This window comes from Acipenser ruthenus, chromosome 17, assembly GCF_902713425.1.
Source record: "Acipenser ruthenus chromosome 17, fAciRut3.2 maternal haplotype, whole genome shotgun sequence".
Taxonomy (NCBI): Eukaryota; Metazoa; Chordata; class Actinopteri; order Acipenseriformes; family Acipenseridae; genus Acipenser; species Acipenser ruthenus.
In genome coordinates, this window is record NC_081205.1 from 12,276,189 (window position 1) to 12,298,647 (window position 22,459).

General features: G+C 37.9%; 18 non-coding genes across 18 annotated transcripts; all 18 read left to right on the forward strand.

Moving 5' to 3' along the window:
* The first annotated feature begins 1,266 nt into the window (after positions 1-1,266).
* trnaq-cug (transfer RNA glutamine (anticodon CUG)) lies at positions 1,267-1,338 on the forward strand. The gene has a single exon. It is a non-coding gene; the product is annotated as a tRNA-Gln (tRNA).
* Positions 1,339-2,434: 1,096 nt separating this feature from the next.
* On the forward strand, positions 2,435-2,507 carry trnar-ucg (transfer RNA arginine (anticodon UCG)). The gene has a single exon. It is a non-coding gene; the product is annotated as a tRNA-Arg (tRNA).
* A 1,710-nt stretch (positions 2,508-4,217) lies between these two features.
* trnaq-cug (transfer RNA glutamine (anticodon CUG)) lies at positions 4,218-4,289 on the forward strand. Its single transcript has one exon. It is a non-coding gene; the product is annotated as a tRNA-Gln (tRNA).
* Positions 4,290-4,627: 338 nt separating this feature from the next.
* On the forward strand, positions 4,628-4,700 carry trnar-ccu (transfer RNA arginine (anticodon CCU)). The gene has a single exon. It is a non-coding gene; the product is annotated as a tRNA-Arg (tRNA).
* A 710-nt stretch (positions 4,701-5,410) lies between these two features.
* Positions 5,411-5,483, forward strand: trnar-ucg (transfer RNA arginine (anticodon UCG)). The gene has a single exon. It is a non-coding gene; the product is annotated as a tRNA-Arg (tRNA).
* Positions 5,484-7,191: 1,708 nt separating this feature from the next.
* On the forward strand, positions 7,192-7,263 carry trnaq-cug (transfer RNA glutamine (anticodon CUG)). Its single transcript has one exon. It is a non-coding gene; the product is annotated as a tRNA-Gln (tRNA).
* Positions 7,264-7,601: 338 nt separating this feature from the next.
* On the forward strand, positions 7,602-7,674 carry trnar-ccu (transfer RNA arginine (anticodon CCU)). Its single transcript has one exon. It is a non-coding gene; the product is annotated as a tRNA-Arg (tRNA).
* Positions 7,675-8,384: 710 nt separating this feature from the next.
* Positions 8,385-8,457, forward strand: trnar-ucg (transfer RNA arginine (anticodon UCG)). The gene has a single exon. It is a non-coding gene; the product is annotated as a tRNA-Arg (tRNA).
* Positions 8,458-10,187: 1,730 nt separating this feature from the next.
* trnaq-cug (transfer RNA glutamine (anticodon CUG)) lies at positions 10,188-10,259 on the forward strand. The gene has a single exon. It is a non-coding gene; the product is annotated as a tRNA-Gln (tRNA).
* A 337-nt stretch (positions 10,260-10,596) lies between these two features.
* trnar-ccu (transfer RNA arginine (anticodon CCU)) lies at positions 10,597-10,669 on the forward strand. The gene has a single exon. It is a non-coding gene; the product is annotated as a tRNA-Arg (tRNA).
* A 2,468-nt stretch (positions 10,670-13,137) lies between these two features.
* On the forward strand, positions 13,138-13,209 carry trnaq-cug (transfer RNA glutamine (anticodon CUG)). Its single transcript has one exon. It is a non-coding gene; the product is annotated as a tRNA-Gln (tRNA).
* Positions 13,210-14,305: 1,096 nt separating this feature from the next.
* On the forward strand, positions 14,306-14,378 carry trnar-ucg (transfer RNA arginine (anticodon UCG)). Its single transcript has one exon. It is a non-coding gene; the product is annotated as a tRNA-Arg (tRNA).
* A 1,715-nt stretch (positions 14,379-16,093) lies between these two features.
* Positions 16,094-16,165, forward strand: trnaq-cug (transfer RNA glutamine (anticodon CUG)). Its single transcript has one exon. It is a non-coding gene; the product is annotated as a tRNA-Gln (tRNA).
* Positions 16,166-16,503: 338 nt separating this feature from the next.
* On the forward strand, positions 16,504-16,576 carry trnar-ccu (transfer RNA arginine (anticodon CCU)). The gene has a single exon. It is a non-coding gene; the product is annotated as a tRNA-Arg (tRNA).
* A 710-nt stretch (positions 16,577-17,286) lies between these two features.
* On the forward strand, positions 17,287-17,359 carry trnar-ucg (transfer RNA arginine (anticodon UCG)). Its single transcript has one exon. It is a non-coding gene; the product is annotated as a tRNA-Arg (tRNA).
* A 1,712-nt stretch (positions 17,360-19,071) lies between these two features.
* Positions 19,072-19,143, forward strand: trnaq-cug (transfer RNA glutamine (anticodon CUG)). The gene has a single exon. It is a non-coding gene; the product is annotated as a tRNA-Gln (tRNA).
* Positions 19,144-20,206: 1,063 nt separating this feature from the next.
* trnar-ucg (transfer RNA arginine (anticodon UCG)) lies at positions 20,207-20,279 on the forward strand. The gene has a single exon. It is a non-coding gene; the product is annotated as a tRNA-Arg (tRNA).
* Positions 20,280-21,991: 1,712 nt separating this feature from the next.
* Positions 21,992-22,063, forward strand: trnaq-cug (transfer RNA glutamine (anticodon CUG)). The gene has a single exon. It is a non-coding gene; the product is annotated as a tRNA-Gln (tRNA).
* The last annotated feature ends 396 nt before the right edge of the window (positions 22,064-22,459 follow it).

Genomic DNA, 22,459 nt, shown 5'->3' on the forward strand with positions numbered 1-22,459 from the left:
CGTTGGTACATCCGTCCTCTCAACCAACAGGGAACCCGAAAGGGAGAATTTCAAACATTTGTCGCACTGAGACCCTCGACTCTGACCAGAAATGATGTCGGAGTCTGAAGTCTGGACGGTAAAGTTTTGTACTCTAAAGTAACATTTAAACTTGCCAGCAGTCAAAAGCAAGTCTTTATATTATTGGTTCTGGTGTACTATTTAAAAGCTCATGTGTATGTTGATGTAGCTAAACCTACATTTGGACAACTTTCCGTGAATTCTTGTTTTTTTGCCGCACCTTGCCAGTAAAACGAACTAAAAAGTACTGCATCAAAATCATAGCCTTATAACAAACTAATTAGACCAATGTCTGATTTTATTCATGTTTTCATCGTATAGCACAGATTCATAGAGGTGTTTTTTGTTAAGCTTTCATTTCAGTTAGAAGTTAAAATATGTACCCTTTACACACCAGCTGTTAGTTAACTTTCACATTTCTTCAATGTTATTAGCAGTCAGCTCCAGTGAATATGTAATCTTAGTATTGATGTTACCTGAGAAATACTCTTTTGTCGCACATCTTCAGGAATCCAATCAGCTGTTTGTATGTGGAACCGGACTTCAGCTTGTGTGTTTACTAGAACAGAATGTGAAAAATGTACTATAACACAACAGTAGCTGACTCTCTATAACCTGTGATGTTGTTGCCTGTCTAGTTAACTCTGTGGAGAATGCTTCCCCACAACAGTGCTCCTGATCACCCTGTACATTAAACATGCTTGTGAATATTTTAACAAAGACTTCCATTTCCATACCTTTATTAACATTCTGGCCTCCAGGGCCACTGCTTCGACAGTAGGTAATGGTGAGGCGATCTACACAAAAACAAAAGGTGCACGTCAGTAAACATGCTTCACAATAACATGCTTTATAAAAAGTAGTAATTCAATGCAACACTATTATGTCATAGCAGTGAAGGATGGGGGATTGTGATACAGTCTGAACGAAGACAAGCTTTTCCAAACTAGTCTGGACTTATTACAGTTTTTAAAGCTCTGGATTCCCGGATCCAAGTCATTGTAAACATATTCGGCTGCTTTCACAGCCCGATTAAAACCAATCTTGGACTGTGTAATGTTACCCTGGTAAAGGTAGTCCAAGATTAGTGCTAATTAAAACAATCGCAGTAGAAACGCTTACACACACAAAAAAAAAAAAAAAAAAAAAAAAGCGAATAATAAAATGATGCATTTATTACAGTAACGTGGCCAAGGCGTAAATATGGGTTCCATGGTGTAATGGTTAGCACTCTGGACTCTGAATCCAGCGATCCGAGTTCAAATCTCGGTGGGACCTTCGTTTTAGTGCATTATTATTCTTAAGTTATTAAAAAGTGTTTCATCGAACTGACGTTTCTCATTTCGTTAAATACTCTTAAATTCAATGCAAAGTTGTGGGATGGCACCTTTTAGCCATAAAATCTAAAGTATAAAACCCTCAGAAATACTTTTATTTGCTTTTGTCTGCTTTTGCAACCTGTACTGAAAAATCCGAGGTGACCGTAAAAAGCTTGCAGAGTACAGTACAGGTAAAAAGGTAAAGCGTTAATAATTTTTTTTGGGTTACCTTTCATTCTGTATTTAGCGATAGTCAGGCACACAAATATGAACAAGAATGACATTTTCTTTAGGAGCCCCAGTGGCCTAATGGATCAGGCACTGGCCTCCTAAGCCAGGGATTGTGGTTTCGAGTCCCATCTGGGGTGTAACGTGTATGTTTTTTTCTCACGACTGTTTTATAATAAACTTTCAGACGTTTCCCCTCTCTTCAGCTATTATTCATAAAAATGAATAAACATATATTTCAACATGGTTAGCGTCAGTAACCATTTAAACACGGTGTCTGGTAAAGGTAATTTAACTTTACCACCCTAAAGTAACGTTAGCCGCAATGATTAAATAGTAACAAATAGTCCATTATATTAATTAATTTAACAGTATCTTATTAAACATTTGACAACTGAGCAAAAGCAGAGTGGCGCAGCGGAAGCGTGCTGGGCCCATAACCCAGAGGTCGATGGATCGAAACCATCCTCTGCTAGATTTTTTTTGTCAGTTTGCATTTCAGCCGCTTTTATATATATTTCATATTAACAATCACATACCGGTATGTATTGTTTATAAAACCATTACTTCACAGAAGCGTCAGTCAATTCCATTTGTGCCCTGAGTACGAGGGGCGGGGCATCACTCAGCAATAGGAAAATAACAGACAAGAGGCAGCGCCAATTGGGTAAGCACATAGCTTTAGGGTATGGGCGGGGCTACTGGCTGCTTTTTTAATTCCGTACCTCTTTGGGACTGTGGTAGTGCTGTATTTGTTTGCTTCGTTATGAACAAACTACGCTAATTATAGAGTAAAGTATTTACGTAAACGCTCTCTTTCGGTGAAAGACCGCGTGGCCTAATGGATAAGGCGTATGACTTCGAATCAGAAGATTGAGGGTTCGAGTCCCTTCGTGGTTGTTTTTTTTTATTTTAGATTTTATTTATTAATTGTGTAACTTGTATTTCAGATCAAATAATACAATGTATGTCAGTGTACATGTTTCTGCGTTTTAAAAAGTGATATAAACTCTTTTTCCTTTAGTGTGGTGAGGAAAATAATTTAACTTAAATATAGAAATATGTTCTACATCAGTGTGATCTCGTTAGAAATGTACCTAATGTATAGTCCAGTATATGTCAAATGATCAATTCCTTACGTAGATTTCTTCTATCGCAGATGAATCAACTACAAGCTGTGCAGCTTCACTATTTGCTGTACGGGACGCGTCGTGTCGCAGCACTTTTGACTGCGCAAAGTGGTCACAGCTGTTGCTCACACTTTAAATACAGATTGCATTCGCAAAATTGGATACATTTACATTTAAAGTAAATGTGCTGAGTTTGTACCTCTTATCAAGAGGTTTTAAAAGCGACATCGTTGGTACATCCGTCCTCTCAACCAACAGGGAACCCGAAAGGGAGAATTTCAAACATTTGTCGCACTGAGACCCTCGACTCTGACCAGAAATGATGTCGGAGTCTGAAGTCTGGACGGTAAAGTTTTGTACTCTAAAGTAACATTTAAACTTGCCAGCAGTCAAAAGCAAGTCTTTATATTATTGGTTCTGGTGTACTATTTAAAAGCTCTTGTGTATGTTGATGTAGCTAAACCTACATTTGGACAACTTTCCGTGAATTCTTGTTTTTTTGCCGCACCTTGCCAGTAAAACGAACTAAAAAGTACTGCATCAAAATCATAGCCTTATAACAAACTAATTAGACCAATGTCTGATTTTATTCATGTTTTCATCGTATAGCACAGATTCATAGAGGTGTTTTTTGTTAAGCTTTCATTTCAGTTAGAAGTTAAAATATTTACCCTTTACACACCAGCTGTTAGTTAACTTTCACATTTCTTCAATGTTATTAGCAGTCAGCTCCAGTGAATATGTAATCTTAGTATTGATGTTACCTGAGAAATAATCTTTTGTCGCGCATCTTCAGGAATCCAATCAGCTGTTTGTATGTGGAACCGGACTTCAGCTTGTGTGTTTACTAGAACAAAATGCGAAAAATGTACTATAACACAACAGTAGCTGACTCTCTGTAACCTGTGATGTTGTTGCCTGTCTAGTTAACTCTGTGGAGAATGCTTCCCCACAACAGTGCTCCTGATCACCCTGTACATTAAACATGCTTGTGAATATTTTAACAAAGACTTCCATTTCCATACCTTTATTAACATTCTGGCTCCAGGGCCACTGCTTCGACAGTAGGTAATGGTGAGGAGATCTACACAAAAACAAAAGGTGCACGTCAGTAAACATGCTTCACAATAACATGCTTTATAAAAAGTAGTAATTCAATGCAACACTATTATGTCATAGCAGTGAAGGATGGGGGATTGTGATACAGTCTGAACGAAGACAAGCTTTTCCAAACTAGTCTGGACTTATTACAGTTTTTAAAGCTCTGGATTCCCGGATCCAAGTCATTGTAAACATATTCGGCTGCTTTCACAGCCCGATTAAAACCAATCTTGGACTGCGTAATGTTACCCTGGGTAAGGTAGTCCAAGATTAGTGCTAATTAAAACAATCGCAGTAGAAACGCTTACAAAAAAAAAAAAAAAAAAAAAAAAAAAAAAAGATGTATTTATTACAGTTACGTGGCCAAGGCGTAAATGTGGGTTCCATGGTGTAATGGTTAGCACTCTGGACTCTGAATCCAGCGATCCGAGTTCAAATCTCGGTGGGACCTTCGTTTCAGTGCATTATTATTCTTAAGTTATTAAAAAGTGTTTCGTCGAACTGACGTTTCTATCATAATAAATGCTGAGAAATTCACTGCAAAGTTGTGGGATGGCACCTTTTAGCCATAAAATCTAAAGTATAAAACCCTCAGAAATACTTTTATTTGCTTTTGTCTGCTTTTGCAACCTCTACTGAAAAATCCGAGGTGACCATAAAAAGCTTGCAGAGAACAGTACAGGTAAAAAGGTAAAGCGTTAATAATTTTTTTTTTTGGGTTACCTTCCATTCTGTATTTAGCGATAGTCTGGCACACAAATATGAGCAAGAACGGCATTTTCTTTAGGAGCCCCAGTGGCCTAATGGACAAGGCACTGGCCTCCTAAGCCAGGGATTGTGGGTTCGAGTCCCATCTGGGGTGTAACGTGTATGTTTTTTTTTTCACACGACTGTTTTATAATAAACTTTCCAGACGTTTCCCCTCTCTTCAGCTATTATTCATCAAAATAAATAAACATATATTTCAACATGGTTAGCGTCAGTAACCATTTAAACACGGTGTCTGGTAAAGGCAATTTAACCTTACCACCCTAAAGTAACGTTAACCGCTAATGATTAAATAGTAGTCCATTATATTAATTAATTTAACAGTATCTTATTAAACATTTGACAACTGAGCAAAAGCAGAGTGGCGCAGCGGAAGCGTGCTGGGCCCATAACCCAGAGGTCGATGGATCGAAACCATCCTCTGCTAGATTTTTTTTGTCAGTTTGTATTTCAGCCGCTTTAATATATATTTCATATTAACAATCACATACCGGTATGTATTGTTTATAAAACCATTACTTCACAGAAGCGTCAGTCAATTCCATTTGTGCCCTGAGTACGAGGGGCGGGGCATCACTCAGCAATAGGAAAATAACAGACAAGAGGCAGCGCCAATTGGGTAAGCACATAGCTTTAGGGTATGGGCGGGGCTACTGGCTGCTTTTTTAATACCGTACCTCTTTGGGACTGTGGTAGTTCTGTACTTGTTTGCTTTGTTATGAAAACATATTTCGTTGATACTGTAGTACAAACTACGCTAATTATAGATGAAAGTATTTACGTAAACGCTCTCTTTCGGTGAAAGACCGCGTGGCCTAATGGATAAGGCGTCTGACTTCGAATCAGAAGATTGAGGGTTCGAGTCCCTTCGTGGTCGTTTTTTTTATTTTAGATTTTATTTATTAATTGTGTAACTTGTATTTCAGATCAAATAATACAATGTAAGTCAGTGTACATGTTTCTGCGTTTTAAAAAGTGATATAGGCTCTTTTCCTTTGGTGTGGTAAGGAAAATAATTTAACTTAAATATAGAAATATGTTCTACATCAGTGTGATCTCGTTAGAAATGTACCTAATGTATAGTCCAGTATATGTCAAATGATCAATTCCTTACGTAGATTCCTTCTATCGCAGGTGAATCAACTACAAGCTGTGCAGCTTCACTATTTGCTGTACGGGACGCGTCGTGTCGCAGCACTTTTGACTGCGCAAAGTGGTCACAGCTGTTGTTCACACTTTAAATACAGATTGCATTCGCAAAATTGGATACATTTACATTTAAAGTAAATGTGCTGAGTTTGTACCTCTTATCAAGAGGTTTTAAAAGCGACATCGTTGGTACATCCGTCCTCTCAACCAACAGGGAACCCGAAAGGGAGAATTTCAAACATTTGTCGCACTGAGACCCTCGACTCTGACCAGAAATGATGTCGGAGTCTGAAGTCTGGACGGTAAAGTTTTGTACTCTAAAGTAACATTTAAACTTGCCAGCAGTCAAAAGCAAGTCTTTATATTATTGGTTCTGGTGTACTATTTAAAAGCTCTTGTGTATGTTGATGTAGCTAAACCTACATTTGGACAACTTTCCGTGAATTCTTGTTTTTTTGCCGCACCTTGCCAGTAAAACGAACTAAAAAGTACTGCATCAAAATCATAGCCTTATAACAAACTAATTAGACCAATGTCTGATTTTATTCATGTTTTCATCGTATAGCACAGATTCATAGAGGTGTTTTTTGTTAAGCTTTCATTTCAGTTAGAAGTTAAAATATTTACCCTTTACACACCAGCTGTTAGTTAACTTTCACATTTCTTCAATGTTATTAGCAGTCAGCTCCAGTGAATATGTAATCTTAGTATTGATGTTACCTGAGAAATAATCTTTTGTCGCGCATCTTCAGGAATCCAATCAGCTGTTTGTATGTGGAACCGGACTTCAGCTTGTGTGTTTACTAGAACAAAATGCGAAAAATGTACTATAACACAACAGTAGCTGACTCTCTGTAACCTGTGATGTTGTTGCCTGTCTAGTTAACTCTGTGGAGAATGCTTCCCCACAACAGTGCTCCTGATCACCCTGTACATTAAACATGCTTGTGAATATTTTAACAAAGACTTCCATTTCCATACCTTTATTAACATTCTGGCTCCAGGGCCACTGCTTCGACAGTAGGTAATGGTGAGGAGATCTACACAAAAACAAAAGGTGCACGTCAGTAAACATGCTTCACAATAACATGCTTTATAAAAAGTAGTAATTCAATGCAACACTATTATGTCATAGCAGTGAAGGATGGGGGATTGTGATACAGTCTGAACGAAGACAAGCTTTTCCAAACTAGTCTGGACTTATTACAGTTTTTAAAGCTCTGGATTCCCGGATCCAAGTCATTGTAAACATATTCGGCTGCTTTCACAGCCCGATTAAAACCAATCTTGGACTGCGTAATGTTACCCTGGGTAAGGTAGTCCAAGATTAGTGCTAATTAAAACAATCGCAGTAGAAACGCTTACAAAAAAAAAAAAAAAAAAAAAAAAAAAAAAAGATGTATTTATTACAGTTACGTGGCCAAGGCGTAAATGTGGGTTCCATGGTGTAATGGTTAGCACTCTGGACTCTGAATCCAGCGATCCGAGTTCAAATCTCGGTGGGACCTTCGTTTCAGTGCATTATTATTCTTAAGTTATTAAAAAGTGTTTCGTCGAACTGACGTTTCTATCATAATAAATGCTGAGAAATTCACTGCAAAGTTGTGGGATGGCACCTTTTAGCCATAAAATCTAAAGTATAAAACCCTCAGAAATACTTTTATTTGCTTTTGTCTGCTTTTGCAACCTCTACTGAAAAATCCGAGGTGACCATAAAAAGCTTGCAGAGAACAGTACAGGTAAAAAGGTAAAGCGTTAATAATTTTTTTTTTTGGGTTACCTTCCATTCTGTATTTAGCGATAGTCTGGCACACAAATATGAGCAAGAACGGCATTTTCTTTAGGAGCCCCAGTGGCCTAATGGATAAGGCACTGGCCTCCTAAACCAGGGATTGTGGGTTCGAGTCCCATCTGGGGTGTAACGTGTATGTTTTTTTTTTCACACGACTGTTTTATAATAAACTTTCCAGACGTTTCCCCTCTCTTCAGCTATTATTCATCAAAATAAATAAACATATATTTCAACATGGTTAGCGTCAGTAACCATTTAAACACGGTGTCTGGTAAAGGCAATTTAACCTTACCACCCTAAAGTAACGTTAACCGCTAATGATTAAATAGTAGTCCATTATATTAATTAATTTAACAGTATCTTATTAAACATTTGACAACTGAGCAAAAGCAGAGTGGCGCAGCGGAAGCGTGCTGGGCCCATAACCCAGAGGTCGATGGATCGAAACCATCCTCTGCTAGATTTTTTTTGTCAGTTTGTATTTCAGCCGCTTTAATATATATTTCATATTAACAATCACATACCGGTATGTATTGTTTATAAAACCATTACTTCACAGAAGCGTCAGTCAATTCCATTTGTGCCCTGAGTACGAGGGGCGGGGCATCACTCAGCAATAGGAAAATAACAGACAAGAGGCAGCGCCAATTGGGTAAGCACATAGCTTTAGGGTATGGGCGGGGCTACTGGCTGCTTTTTTAATACCGTACCTCTTTGGGACTGTGGTAGTTCTGTACTTGTTTGCTTTGTTATGAAAACATATTTCGTTGATACTGTAGTACAAACTACGCTAATTATAGATGAAAGTATTTACGTAAACGCTCTCTTTCGGTGAAAGACCGCGTGGCCTAATGGATAAGGCGTCTGACTTCGAATCAGAAGATTGAGGGTTCGAGTCCCTTCGTGGTCGTTTTTTTTATTTTAGATTTTATTTATTAATTGTGTAACTTGTATTTCAGATCAAATAATACAATGTAAGTCAGTGTACATGTTTCTGCGTTTTAAAAAGTGATATAGGCTCTTTTCCTTTGGTGTGGTAAGGAAAATAATTTAACTTAAATATAGAAATATGTTCTACATCAGTGTGATCTCGTTAGAAATGTACCTAATGTATAGTCCAGTATATGTCAAATGATCAATTCCTTACGTAGATTCCTTCTATCGCAGGTGAATCAACTACAAGCTGTGCAGCTTCACTATTTGCTGTACGGGACGCGTCGTGTCGCAGCACTTTTGACTGCGCAAAGTGGTCACAGCTGTTGTTCACACTTTAAATACAGATTGCATTCGCAAAATTGGATACATTTACATTTAAAGTAAATGTGCTGAGTTTGTACCTCTTATCAAGAGGTTTTAAAAGCGACATCGTTGGTACATCCGTCCTCTCAACCAACAGGGAACCCAAAAGGGAGAATTTCAAACATTTGTCGCACTGAGACCCTCGACTCTGACCAGAAATGATGTCGGAGTCTGAAGTCTGGACGGTAAAGTTTTGTACTCTAAAGTAACATTTAAACTTGCCAGCAGTCAAAAGCAAGTCTTTATATTATTGGTTCTGGTGTACTATTTAAAAGCTCTTGTGTATGTTGATGTAGCTAAACCTACATTTGGACAACTTTCCGTGAATTCTTGTTTTTTTGCCGCACCTTGCCAGTAAAACGAACTAAAAAGTACTGCATCAAAATCATAGCCTTATAACAAACTAATTAGACCAATGTCTGATTTTATTCATGTTTTCATCGTATAGCACAGATTCATAGAGGTGTTTTTTGTTAAGCTTTCATTTCAGTTAGAAGTTAAAATATTTACCCTTTACACACCAGCTGTTAGTTAACTTTCACATTTCTTCAATGTTATTAGCAGTCAGCTCCAGTGAATATGTAATCTTAGTATTGATGTTACCTGAGAAATAATCTTTTGTCGCGCATCTTCAGGAATCCAATCAGCTGTTTGTATGTGGAACCGGACTTCAGCTTGTGTGTTTACTAGAACAAAATGCGAAAAATGTACTATAACACAACAGTAGCTGACTCTCTGTAACCTGTGATGTTGTTGCCTGTCTAGTTAACTCTGTGGAGAATGCTTCCCCACAACAGTGCTCCTGATCACCCTGTACATTAAACATGCTTGTGAATATTTTAACAAAGACTTCCATTTCCATACCTTTATTAACATTCTGGCCTCCAGGGCCACTGCTTCGACAGTAGGTAATGGTGAGGAGATCTACACAAAAACAAAAGGTGCACGTCAGTAAACATGCTTCACAATAACATGCTTTATAAAAAGTAGTAATTCAATGCAACACTATTATGTCATAGCAGTGAAGGATGGGGGATTGTGATACAGTCTGAACGAAGACAAGCTTTTCCAAACTAGTCTGGACTTATTACAGTTTTTAAAGCTCTGGATTCCCGGATCCAAGTCATTGTAAACATATTCGGCTGCTTTCACAGCCCGATTAAAACCAATCTTGGACTGCGTAATGTTACCCTGGGTAAGGTAGTCCAAGATTAGTGCTAATTAAAACAATCGCAGTAGAAACGCTTACAAAAAAAAAAAAAAAAAAAAAAAAAAAAAAAAAAAAAAAAAAAAAAAAAAAAGATGTATTTATTACAGTTACGTGGCCAAGGCGTAAATGTGGGTTCCATGGTGTAATGGTTAGCACTCTGGACTCTGAATCCAGCGATCCGAGTTCAAATCTCGGTGGGACCTTCGTTTTAGTGCATTATTATTCTTAAGTTATTAAAAAGTGTTTCATCGAACTGACGTTTCTCAGTTCATTAAATACTCTTAAATTCACTGCAAAGTTGTGGGATGGCACCTTTTAGCCATAAAATCTAAAGTATAAAACCCTCAGAAATACTTTTATTTGCTTTTGTCTGCTTTTGCAACCTGTACTGAAAAGTCCGAGGTGACCGTAAAAAGCTTGCAGAGTACAGTACAGGTAAAAAGGTAAAGCGTTAATCATTTTTGGGGGGGTTACCTTCCATTCTCTATTTAGCGATAGTCAGGCACACAAATATGAGCAAGAACAGCGCTTTCTTTAGGAGCCCCAGTGGCCTAATGGATAAGGCACTGGCCTCCTAAGCCAGGGATTGTGGGTTCGAGTCCCATCTGGGGTGTAACGTGTATGTTTTTTTTTTCTCACGACTGTTTTATAATAAACTTTCCAGACGTTTCCCCTCTCTTCAGCTATTATTCATCAAAATAAATAAACATATATTTCAACATGGTTAGCGTCAGTAACCATTTAAACACGGTGTCTGGTAAAGGCAATTTAACCTTACCACCCTAAAGTAACGTTAACCGCTATGATTAAACTGTAGTCCATTATATTAATTAATTTAACAGTATCTTATTAAACATTTGACAACTGAGCAAAAGCAGAGTGGCGCAGCGGAAGCGTGCTGGGCCCATAACCCAGAGGTCGATGGATCGAAACCATCCTCTGCTAGATTTTTTTTCAGTTTGTATTTCAGCCGCTTTTATATATATTTCATATTAACAATCACATACCGCTATGTATTGTTTATAAAACCATTACTTCACAGAAGCGTCAGTCAATTCCATTTGTGCCCTGAGTACGAGGGGCGGGGCATCACTCAGCAATAGGAAAATAACAGACAAGAGGCAGCGCCAATTGGGTAAGCACATAGCTTTAGGGTATGGGCGGGGCTACTGGCTGCTTTTTTAATTCCGTACCTCTTTGGGACTGTGGTAGTGCTGTATTTGTTTGCTTCGTTATGAACAAACTACGCTAATTATAGAGTAAAGTATTTACGAAAACGCTCTCTTTCGGTGAAAGACCCCGTGGACTAATGGATAAGGCGTCTGACTTCGAATCAGAAGATTGAGGGTTCGAGTCCCTTCGTGGTCGGTTTTTTATTTTAGATTTTATTTATTAATTGTGTAACTTGTATTTCAGATCAAATAATACAATGTAAGTCAGTGTACATGTTTCTGCGTTTTAAAAAGTGATATAAACTCTTTTTCCTTTAGTGTGGTAAGGAAAATAATTTAACTTAAATATAGAAATATGTTCTACATCAGTGTGATCTCGTTAGAAATGTACCTAATGTATAGTCCAGTATATGTCAAATGATCAATTCCTTACGTAGATTCTTTCTATCGCAGATGAATCAACTACAAGCTGTGCAGCTTCACTATTTGCTGTACGGGACGCGTCGTGTCGCAGCACTTTTGACTGCGCAAAGTGGTCACAGCTGTTGTTCACACTTTAAATACAGATTGCATTCGCAAAATTGGATACATTTAAAGTAAATGTGCTGAGTTTGTAGCTCTTATCAAGAGGTTTTAAAAGCGACATCGTTGGTACATCCGTCCTCTCAACCAACAGGGAACCCGAAAGGGAGAATTTCAAACATTTGTCGCACTGAGACCCTCGACTCTGACCAGAAATGATGTCGGAGTCTGAAGTCTGGACGGTAAAGTTTTGTACTCTAAAGTAACATTTAAACTTGCCAGCAGTCAAAAGCAAGTCTTTATATTATTGGTTCTGGTGTACTATTTAAAAGCTCATGTGTATGTTGATGTAGCTAAACCTACATTTGGACAACTTTCCGTGAATTCTTGTTTTTTTGCCGCACCTTGCCAGTAAAACGAACTAAAAAGTACTGCATCAAAATCATAGCCTTATAACAAACTAATTAGACCAATGTCTGATTTTATTCATGTTTTCATCGTATAGCACAGATTCATAGAGGTGTTTTTTGTTAAGCTTTCATTTCAGTTAGAAGTTAAAATATGTACCCTTTACACACCAGCTGTTAGTTAACTTTCACATTTCTTCAATGTTATTAGCAGTCAGCTCCAGTGAATATGTAATCTTACTATTGATGTTACCTGAGAAATACTCTTTTGTCGCACATCTTCAGGAATCCAATCAGCTGTTTGTATGTGGAACCGGACTTCAGCTTGTGTGTTTACTAGAACAGAATGTGAAAAATGTACTATAACACAACAGTAGCTGACTCTCTATAACCTGTGATGTTGTTGCCTGTCTAGTTAACTCTGTGGAGAATGCTTCCCCACAACAGTGCTCCTGATCACCCTGTACATTAAACATGCTTGTGAATATTTTAACAAAGACTTCCATTTCCATACCTTTATTAACATTCTGGCCTCCAGGGCCACTGCTTCGACAGTAGGTAATGGTGAGGCGATCTACACAAAAACAAAAGGTGCACGTCAGTAAACATGCTTCACAATAACATGCTTTATAAAAAGTAGTAATTCAATGCAACACTATTATGTCATAGCAGTGAAGGATGGGGGATTGTGATACAGTCTGAACGAAGACAAGCTTTTCCAAACTAGTCTGGACTTATTACAGTTTTTAAAGCTCTGGATTCCCGGATCCAAGTCATTGTAAACATATTCGGCTGCTTTCACAGCCCGATTAAAACCAATCTTGGACTGTGTAATGTTACCCTGGGAAAGGTAGTCCAAGATTAGTGCTAATTAAAACAATCGCAGTAGAAACGCTTACACACACAAAAAAAAAAAAAAAAAAAAAGCGAATAATAAAATGATGCATTTATTACAGTAACGTGGCCAAGGCGTAAATATGGGTTCCATGGTGTAATGGTTAGCACTCTGGACTCTGAATCCAGCGATCCGAGTTCAAATCTCGGTGGGACCTTCGTTTTAGTGCATTATTATTCTTAAGTTATTAAAAAGTGTTTCATCGAACTGACGTTTCTCATTTCGTTAAATACTCTTAAATTCAATGCAAAGTTGTGGGATGGCACCTTTTAGCCATAAAATCTAAAGTATAAAACCCTCAGAAATACTTTTATTTGCTTTTGTCTGCTTTTGCAACCTGTACTGAAAAATCCGAGGTGACCGTAAAAAGCTTGCAGAGTACAGTACAGGTAAAAAGGTAAAGCGTTAATAATTTTTTTTGGGTTACCTTTCATTCTGTATTTAGCGATAGTCAGGCACACAAATATGAACAAGAATGACATTTTCTTTAGGAGCCCCAGTGGCCTAATGGATCAGGCACTGGCCTCCTAAGCCAGGGATTGTGGTTTCGAGTCCCATCTGGGGTGTAACGTGTATGTTTTTTTCTCACGACTGTTTTATAATAAACTTTCAGACGTTTCCCCTCTCTTCAGCTATTATTCATAAAAATGAATAAACATATATTTCAACATGGTTAGCGTCAGTAACCATTTAAACACGGTGTCTGGTAAAGGTAATTTAACTTTACCACCCTAAAGTAACGTTAACCGCAATGATTAAATAGTAACAAATAGTCCATTATATTAATTAATTTAACAGTATCTTATTAAACATTTGACACCTGAGCAAAAGCAGAGTGGCGCAGCGGAAGCGTGCTGGGCCCATAACCCAGAGGTCGATGGATCGAAACCATCCTCTGCTAGATTTTTTTTGTCAGTTTGCATTTCAGCCGCTTTTATATATATTTCATATTAACAATCACATACCGGTATGTATTGTTTATAAAACCATTACTTCACAGAAGCGTCAGTCAATTCCATTTGTGCCCTGAGTACGAGGGGCGGGGCATCACTCAGCAATAGGAAAATAACAGACAAGAGGCAGCGCCAATTGGGTAAGCACATAGCTTTAGGGTATGGGCGGGGCTACTGGCTGCTTTTTTAATTCCGTACCTCTTTGGGACTGTGGTAGTGCTGTATTTGTTTGCTTCGTTATGAACAAACTACGCTAATTATAGAGTAAAGTATTTACGTAAACGCTCGCTTTCGGTGAAAGACCGCGTGGCCTAATGGATAAGGCGTATGACTTCGAATCAGAAGATTGAGGGTTCGAGTCCCTTCGTGGTTGTTTTTTTTTTATTTTAGATTTTATTTATTAATTGTGTAACTTGTATTTCAGATCAAATAATACAATGTATGTCAGTGTACATGTTTCTGCGTTTTAAAAAGTGATATAAACTCTTTTTCCTTTAGTGTGGTGAGGAAAATAATTTAACTTAAATATAGAAATATGTTCTACATCAGTGTGATCTCGTTAGAAATGTACCTAATGTATAGTCCAGTATATGTCAAATGATCAATTCCTTACGTAGATTTCTTCTATCGCAGATGAATCAACTACAAGCTGTGCAGCTTCACTATTTGCTGTACGGGACGCGTCGTGTCGCAGCACTTTTGACTGCGCAAAGTGGTCACAGCTGTTGCTCACACTTTAAATACAGATTGCATTCGCAAAATTGGATACATTTACATTTAAAGTAAATGTGCTGAGTTTGTACCTCTTATCAAGAGGTTTTAAAAGCGACATCGTTGGTACATCCGTCCTCTCAACCAACAGGGAACCCGAAAGGGAGAATTTCAAACATTTGTCGCACTGAGACCCTCGACTCTGACCAGAAATGATGTCGGAGTCTGAAGTCTGGACGGTAAAGTTTTGTACTCTAAAGTAACATTTAAACTTGCCAGCAGTCAAAAGCAAGTCTTTATATTATTGGTTCTGGTGTACTATTTAAAAGCTCTTGTGTATGTTGATGTAGCTAAACCTACATTTGGACAACTTTCCGTGAATTCTTGTTTTTTTGCCGCACCTTGCCAGTAAAACGAACTAAAAAGTACTGCATCAAAATCATAGCCTTATAACAAACTAATTAGACCAATGTCTGATTTTATTCATGTTTTCATCGTATAGCACAGATTCATAGAGGTGTTTTTTGTTAAGCTTTCATTTCAGTTAGAAGTTAAAATATTTACCCTTTACACACCAGCTGTTAGTTAACTTTCACATTTCTTCAATGTTATTAGCAGTCAGCTCCAGTGAATATGTAATCTTAGTATTGATGTTACCTGAGAAATAATCTTTTGTCGCGCATCTTCAGGAATCCAATCAGCTGTTTGTATGTGGAACCGGACTTCAGCTTGTGTGTTTACTAGAACAAAATGCGAAAAATGTACTATAACACAACAGTAGCTGACTCTCTGTAACCTGTGATGTTGTTGCCTGTCTAGTTAACTCTGTGGAGAATGCTTCCCCACAACAGTGCTCCTGATCACCCTGTACATTAAACATGCTTGTGAATATTTTAACAAAGACTTCCATTTCCATACCTTTATTAACATTCTGGCTCCAGGGCCACTGCTTCGACAGTAGGTAATGGTGAGGAGATCTACACAAAAACAAAAGGTGCACGTCAGTAAACATGCTTCACAATAACATGCTTTATAAAAAGTAGTAATTCAATGCAACACTATTATGTCATAGCAGTGAAGGATGGGGGATTGTGATACAGTCTGAACGAAGACAAGCTTTTCCAAACTAGTCTGGACTTATTACAGTTTTTAAAGCTCTGGATTCCCGGATCCAAGTCATTGTAAACATATTCGGCTGCTTTCACAGCCCGATTAAAACCAATCTTGGACTGCGTAATGTTACCCTGGGTAAGGTAGTCCAAGATTAGTGCTAATTAAAACAATCGCAGTAGAAACGCTTACAAAAAAAAAAAAAAAAAAAAAAAAAAAAAAAAAAAGATGTATTTATTACAGTTACGTGGCCAAGGCGTAAATGTGGGTTCCATGGTGTAATGGTTAGCACTCTGGACTCTGAATCCAGCGATCCGAGTTCAAATCTCGGTGGGACCTTCGTTTCAGTGCATTATTATTCTTAAGTTATTAAAAAGTGTTTCGTCGAACTGACGTTTCTATCATAATAAATGCTGAGAAATTCACTGCAAAGTTGTGGGATGGCACCTTTTAGCCATAAAATCTAAAGTATAAAACCCTCAGAAATACTTTTATTTGCTTTTGTCTGCTTTTGCAACCTCTACTGAAAAATCCGAGGTGACCATAAAAAGCTTGCAGAGAACAGTACAGGTAAAAAGGTAAAGCGTTAATAATTTTTTTTTTTGGGTTACCTTCCATTCTGTATTTAGCGATAGTCTGGCACACAAATATGAGCAAGAACGGCATTTTCTTTAGGAGCCCCAGTGGCCTAATGGATAAGGCACTGGCCTCCTAAGCCAGGGATTGTGGGTTCGAGTCCCATCTGGGGTGTAACGTGTATGTTTTTTTTTTCACACGACTGTTTTATAATAAACTTTCCAGACGTTTCCCCTCTCTTCAGCTATTATTCATCAAAATAAATAAACATATATTTCAACATGGTTAGCGTCAGTAACCATTTAAACACGGTGTCTGGTAAAGGCAATTTAACCTTACCACCCTAAAGTAACGTTAACCGCTAATGATTAAATAGTAGTCCATTATATTAATTAATTTAACAGTATCTTATTAAACATTTGACAACTGAGCAAAAGCAGAGTGGCGCAGCGGAAGCGTGCTGGGCCCATAACCCAGAGGTCGATGGATCGAAACCATCCTCTGCTAGATTTTTTTTGTCAGTTTGTATTTCAGCCGCTTTAATATATATTTCATATTAACAATCACATACCGGTATGTATTGTTTATAAAACCATTACTTCACAGAAGCGTCAGTCAATTCCATTTGTGCCCTGAGTACGAGGGGCGGGGCATCACTCAGCAATAGGAAAATAACAGACAAGAGGCAGCGCCAATTGGGTAAGCACATAGCTTTAGGGTATGGGCGGGGCTACTGGCTGCTTTTTTAATACCGTACCTCTTTGGGACTGTGGTAGTTCTGTACTTGTTTGCTTTGTTATGAAAACATATTTCGTTGATACTGTAGTACAAACTACGCTAATTATAGATGAAAGTATTTACGTAAACGCTCTCTTTCGGTGAAAGACCGCGTGGCCTAATGGATAAGGCGTCTGACTTCGAATCAGAAGATTGAGGGGTCGAGTCCCTTCGTGGTCGTTTTTTTTATTTTAGATTTTATTTATTAATTGTGTAACTTGTATTTCAGATCAAATAATACAATGTAAGTCAGTGTACATGTTTCTGCGTTTTAAAAAGTGATATAGGCTCTTTTCCTTTGGTGTGGTAAGGAAAATAATTTAACTTAAATATAGAAATATGTTCTACATCAGTGTGATCTCGTTAGAAATGTACCTAATGTATAGTCCAGTATATGTCAAATGATCAATTCCTTACGTAGATTCCTTCTATCGCAGGTGAATCAACTACAAGCTGTGCAGCTTCACTATTTGCTGTACGGGACGCGTCGTGTCGCAGCACTTTTGACTGCGCAAAGTGGTCACAGCTGTTGTTCACACTTTAAATACAGATTGCATTCGCAAAATTGGATACATTTACATTTAAAGTAAATGTGCTGAGTTTGTACCTCTTATCAAGAGGTTTTAAAAGCGACATCGTTGGTACATCCGTCCTCTCAACCAACAGGGAACCCGAAAGGGAGAATTTCAAACATTTGTCGCACTGAGACCCTCGACTCTGACCAGAAATGATGTCGGAGTCTGAAGTCTGGACGGTAAAGTTTTGTACTCTAAAGTAACATTTAAACTTGCCAGCAGTCAAAAGCAAGTCTTTATATTATTGGTTCTGGTGTACTATTTAAAAGCTCTTGTGTATGTTGATGTAGCTAAACCTACATTTGGACAACTTTCCGTGAATTCTTGTTTTTTTGCCGCACCTTGCCAGTAAAACGAACTAAAAAGTACTGCATCAAAATCATAGCCTTATAACAAACTAATTAGACCAATGTCTGATTTTATTCATGTTTTCATCGTATAGCACAGATTCATAGAGGTGTTTTTTGTTAAGCTTTCATTTCAGTTAGAAGTTAAAATATTTACCCTTTACACACCAGCTGTTAGTTAACTTTCACATTTCTTCAATGTTATTAGCAGTCAGCTCCAGTGAATATGTAATCTTAGTATTGATGTTACCTGAGAAATAATCTTTTGTCGCGCATCTTCAGGAATCCAATCAGCTGTTTGTATGTGGAACCGGACTTCAGCTTGTGTGTTTACTAGAACAAAATGCGAAAAATGTACTATAACACAACAGTAGCTGACTCTCTGTAACCTGTGATGTTGTTGCCTGTCTAGTTAACTCTGTGGAGAATGCTTCCCCACAACAGTGCTCCTGATCACCCTGTACATTAAACATGCTTGTGAATATTTTAACAAAGACTTCCATTTCCATACCTTTATTAACATTCTGGCTCCAGGGCCACTGCTTCGACAGTAGGTAATGGTGAGGAGATCTACACAAAAACAAAAGGTGCACGTCAGTAAACATGCTTCACAATAACATGCTTTATAAAAAGTAGTAATTCAATGCAACACTATTATGTCATAGCAGTGAAGGATGGGGGATTGTGATACAGTCTGAACGAAGACAAGCTTTTCCAAACTAGTCTGGACTTATTACAGTTTTTAAAGCTCTGGATTCCCGGATCCAAGTCATTGTAAACATATTCGGCTGCTTTCACAGCCCGATTAAAACCAATCTTGGACTGCGTAATGTTACCCTGGGTAAGGTAGTCCAAGATTAGTGCTAATTAAAACAATCGCAGTAGAAACGCTTACAAAAAAAAAAAAAAAAAAAAAAAAAAAAAAAAAAAGATGTATTTATTACAGTTACGTGGCCAAGGCGTAAATGTGGGTTCCATGGTGTAATGGTTAGCACTCTGGACTCTGAATCCAGCGATCCGAGTTCAAATCTCGGTGGGACCTTCGTTTTAGTGCATTATTATTCTTAAGTTATTAAAAAGTGTTTCATCGAACTGACGTTTCTCAGTTCATTAAATACTCTTAAATTCACTGCAAAGTTGTGGGATGGCACCTTTTAGCCATAAAATCTAAAGTATAAAACCCTCAGAAATACTTTTATTTGCTTTTGTCTGCTTTTGCAACCTGTACTGAAAAATCCGAGGTGACCGTAAAAAGCTTGCAGAGTACAGTACAGGTAAAAAGGTAAAGCGTTAATAATTTTTTTTGGGTTACCTTTCATTCTGTATTTAGCGATAGTCAGGCACACAAATATAAACAAGAATGACATTTTCTTTAGGAGCCCCAGTGGCCTAATGGATCAGGCACTGGCCTCCTAAGCCAGGCATTGTGGTTTCGAGTCCCATCTGGGGTGTAACGTGTATGTTTTTTTCTCACGACTGTTTTATAATAAACTTTCCAGACGTTTCCCCTCTCTTCAGCTATTATTCATCAAAATAAATAAACATATATTTCAACATGGTTAGCGTCAGTAACCATTTAAACACGGTGTCTGGTAAAGGCAATTTAACCTTACCACCCTAAAGTAACGTTAACCGCTAATGATTAAATAGTAGTCCATTATATTAATTAATTTAACAGTATCTTATTAAACATTTGACAACTGAGCAAAAGCAGAGTGGCGCAGCGGAAGCGTGCTGGGCCCATAACCCAGAGGTCGATGGATCGAAACCATCCTCTGCTAGCTTTTTTTTGTCAGTTTGTATTTCAGCCGCTTTAATATATATTTCATATTAACAATCACATACCGGTATGTATTGTTTATAAAACCATTACTTCACAGAAGCGTCAGTCAATTCCATTTGTGCCCTGAGTACGAGGGGCGGGGCATCACTCAGCAATAGGAAAATAACAGACAAGGCTGCTTTTTTAATACCGTACCTCTTTGGGACTGTGGTAGTTCTGTACTTGTTTGCTTTGTTATGAAAACATATTTCGTTGATACTGTAGTACAAACTACGCTAATTATAGATGAAAGTATTTACGTAAACGCTCTCTTTCGGTGAAAGACCGCGTGGCCTAATGGATAAGGCGTCTGACTTCGAATCAGAAGATTGAGGGTTCGAGTCCCTTCGTGGTCGTTTGTTTATTTTAGATTTTATTTATTAATTGTGTAACTTGTATTTCAGATCAAATAATACAATGTAAGTCAGTGTACATGTTTCTGCGTTTTAAAAAGTGATATAGGCTCTTTTCCTTTGGTGTGGTAAGGAAAATAATTTAACTTAAATATAGAAATATGTTCTACATCAGTGTGATCTCGTTAGAAATGTACCTAATGTATAGTCCAGTATATGTCAAATGATCAATTCCTTACGTAGATTCCTTCTATCGCAGGTGAATCAACTACAAGCTGTGAAGCTTCACTATTTGCTGTACAGGACGCGTCGTGTCGCAGCACTTTTGACTGCGCAAAGTGGTCACAGCTGTTGTTCACACTTTAAATACAGATTGCATTCGCAAAATTGGATACATTTAAAGTAAATGTGCTGAGTTTGTAGCTCTTATCAAGAGGTTTTAAAAGCGACATCGTTGGTACATCCGTCCTCTCAACCAACAGGGAACCCGAAAGGGAGAATTTCAAACATTTGTCGCACTGAGACCCTCGACTCTGACCAGAAATGATGTCGGAGTCTGAAGTCTGGACGGTAAAGTTTTGTACTCTAAAGTAACATTTAAACTTGCCAGCAGTCAAAAGCAAGTCTTTATATTATTGGTTCTGGTGTACTATTTAAAAGCTCATGTGTATGTTGATGTAGCTAAACCTACATTTGGACAACTTTCCGTGAATTCTTGTTTTTTTGCCGCACCATGCCAGTAAAACGAACTAAAAAGTACTGCATCAAAATCATAGCCTTATAACAAACTAATTAGACCAATGTCTGATTTTATTCATGTTTTCATCGTATAGCACAGATTCATAGAGGTGTTTTTTGTTAAGCTTTCATTTCAGTTAGAAGTTAAAATATGTACCCTTTACACACCAGCTGTTAGTTAACTTTCACATTTCTTCAATGTTATTAGCAGTCAGCTCCAGTGAATATGTAATCTTAGTATTGATGTTACCTGAGAAATACTCTTTTGTCGCACATCTTCAGGAATCCAATCAGCTGTTTGTATGTGGAACCGGACTTCAGCTTGTGTGTTTACTAGAACAGAATGTGAAAAATGTACTATAACACAACAGTAGCTGACTCTCTATAACCTGTGATGTTGTTGCCTGTCTAGTTAACTCTGTGGAGAATGCTTCCCCACAACAGTGCTCCTGATCACCCTGTACATTAAACATGCTTGTGAATATTTTAACAAAGACTTCCATTTCCATACCTTTATTAACATTCTGGCCTCCAGGGCCACTGCTTCGACAGTAGGTAATGGTGAGGCGATCTACACAAAAACAAAAGGTGCACGTCAGTAAACATGCTTCACAATAACATGCTTTATAAAAAGTAGTAATTCAATGCAACACTATTATGTCATAGCAGTGAAGGATGGGGGATTGTGATACAGTCTGAACGAAGACAAGCTTTTCCAAACTAGTCTGGACTTATTACAGTTTTTAAAGCTCTGGATTCCCGGATCCAAGTCATTGTAAACATATTCGGCTGCTTTCACAGCCCGATTAAAACCAATCTTGGACTGTGTAATGTTACCCTGGGAAAGGTAGTCCAAGATTAGTGCTAATTAAAACAATCGCAGTAGAAACGCTTACACACACAAAAAAAAAAAAAAAAAAAAAGCGAATAATAAAATGATGCATTTATTACAGTAACGTGGCCAAGGCGTAAATATGGGTTCCATGGTGTAATGGTTAGCACTCTGGACTCTGAATCCAGCGATCCGAGTTCAAATCTCGGTGGGACCTTCGTTTTAGTGCATTATTATTCTTAAGTTATTAAAAAGTGTTTCATCGAACTGACGTTTCTCATTTCGTTAAATACTCTTAAATTCACTGCAAAGTTGTGGGATGGCACCTTTTAGCCATAAAATCTAAAGTATAAAACCCTCAGAAATACTTTTATTTGCTTTTGTCTGCTTTTGCAACCTGTACTGAAAAATCCGAGGTGACCGTAAAAAGCTTGCAGAGTACAGTACAGGTAAAAAGGTAAAGCGTTAATAATTTTTTTTGGGTTACCTTTCATTCTGTATTTAGCGATAGTCAGGCACACAAATATGAACAAGAATGACATTTTCTTTAGGAGCCCCAGTGGCCTAATGGATCAGGCACTGGCCTCCTAAGCCAGGGATTGTGGTTTCGAGT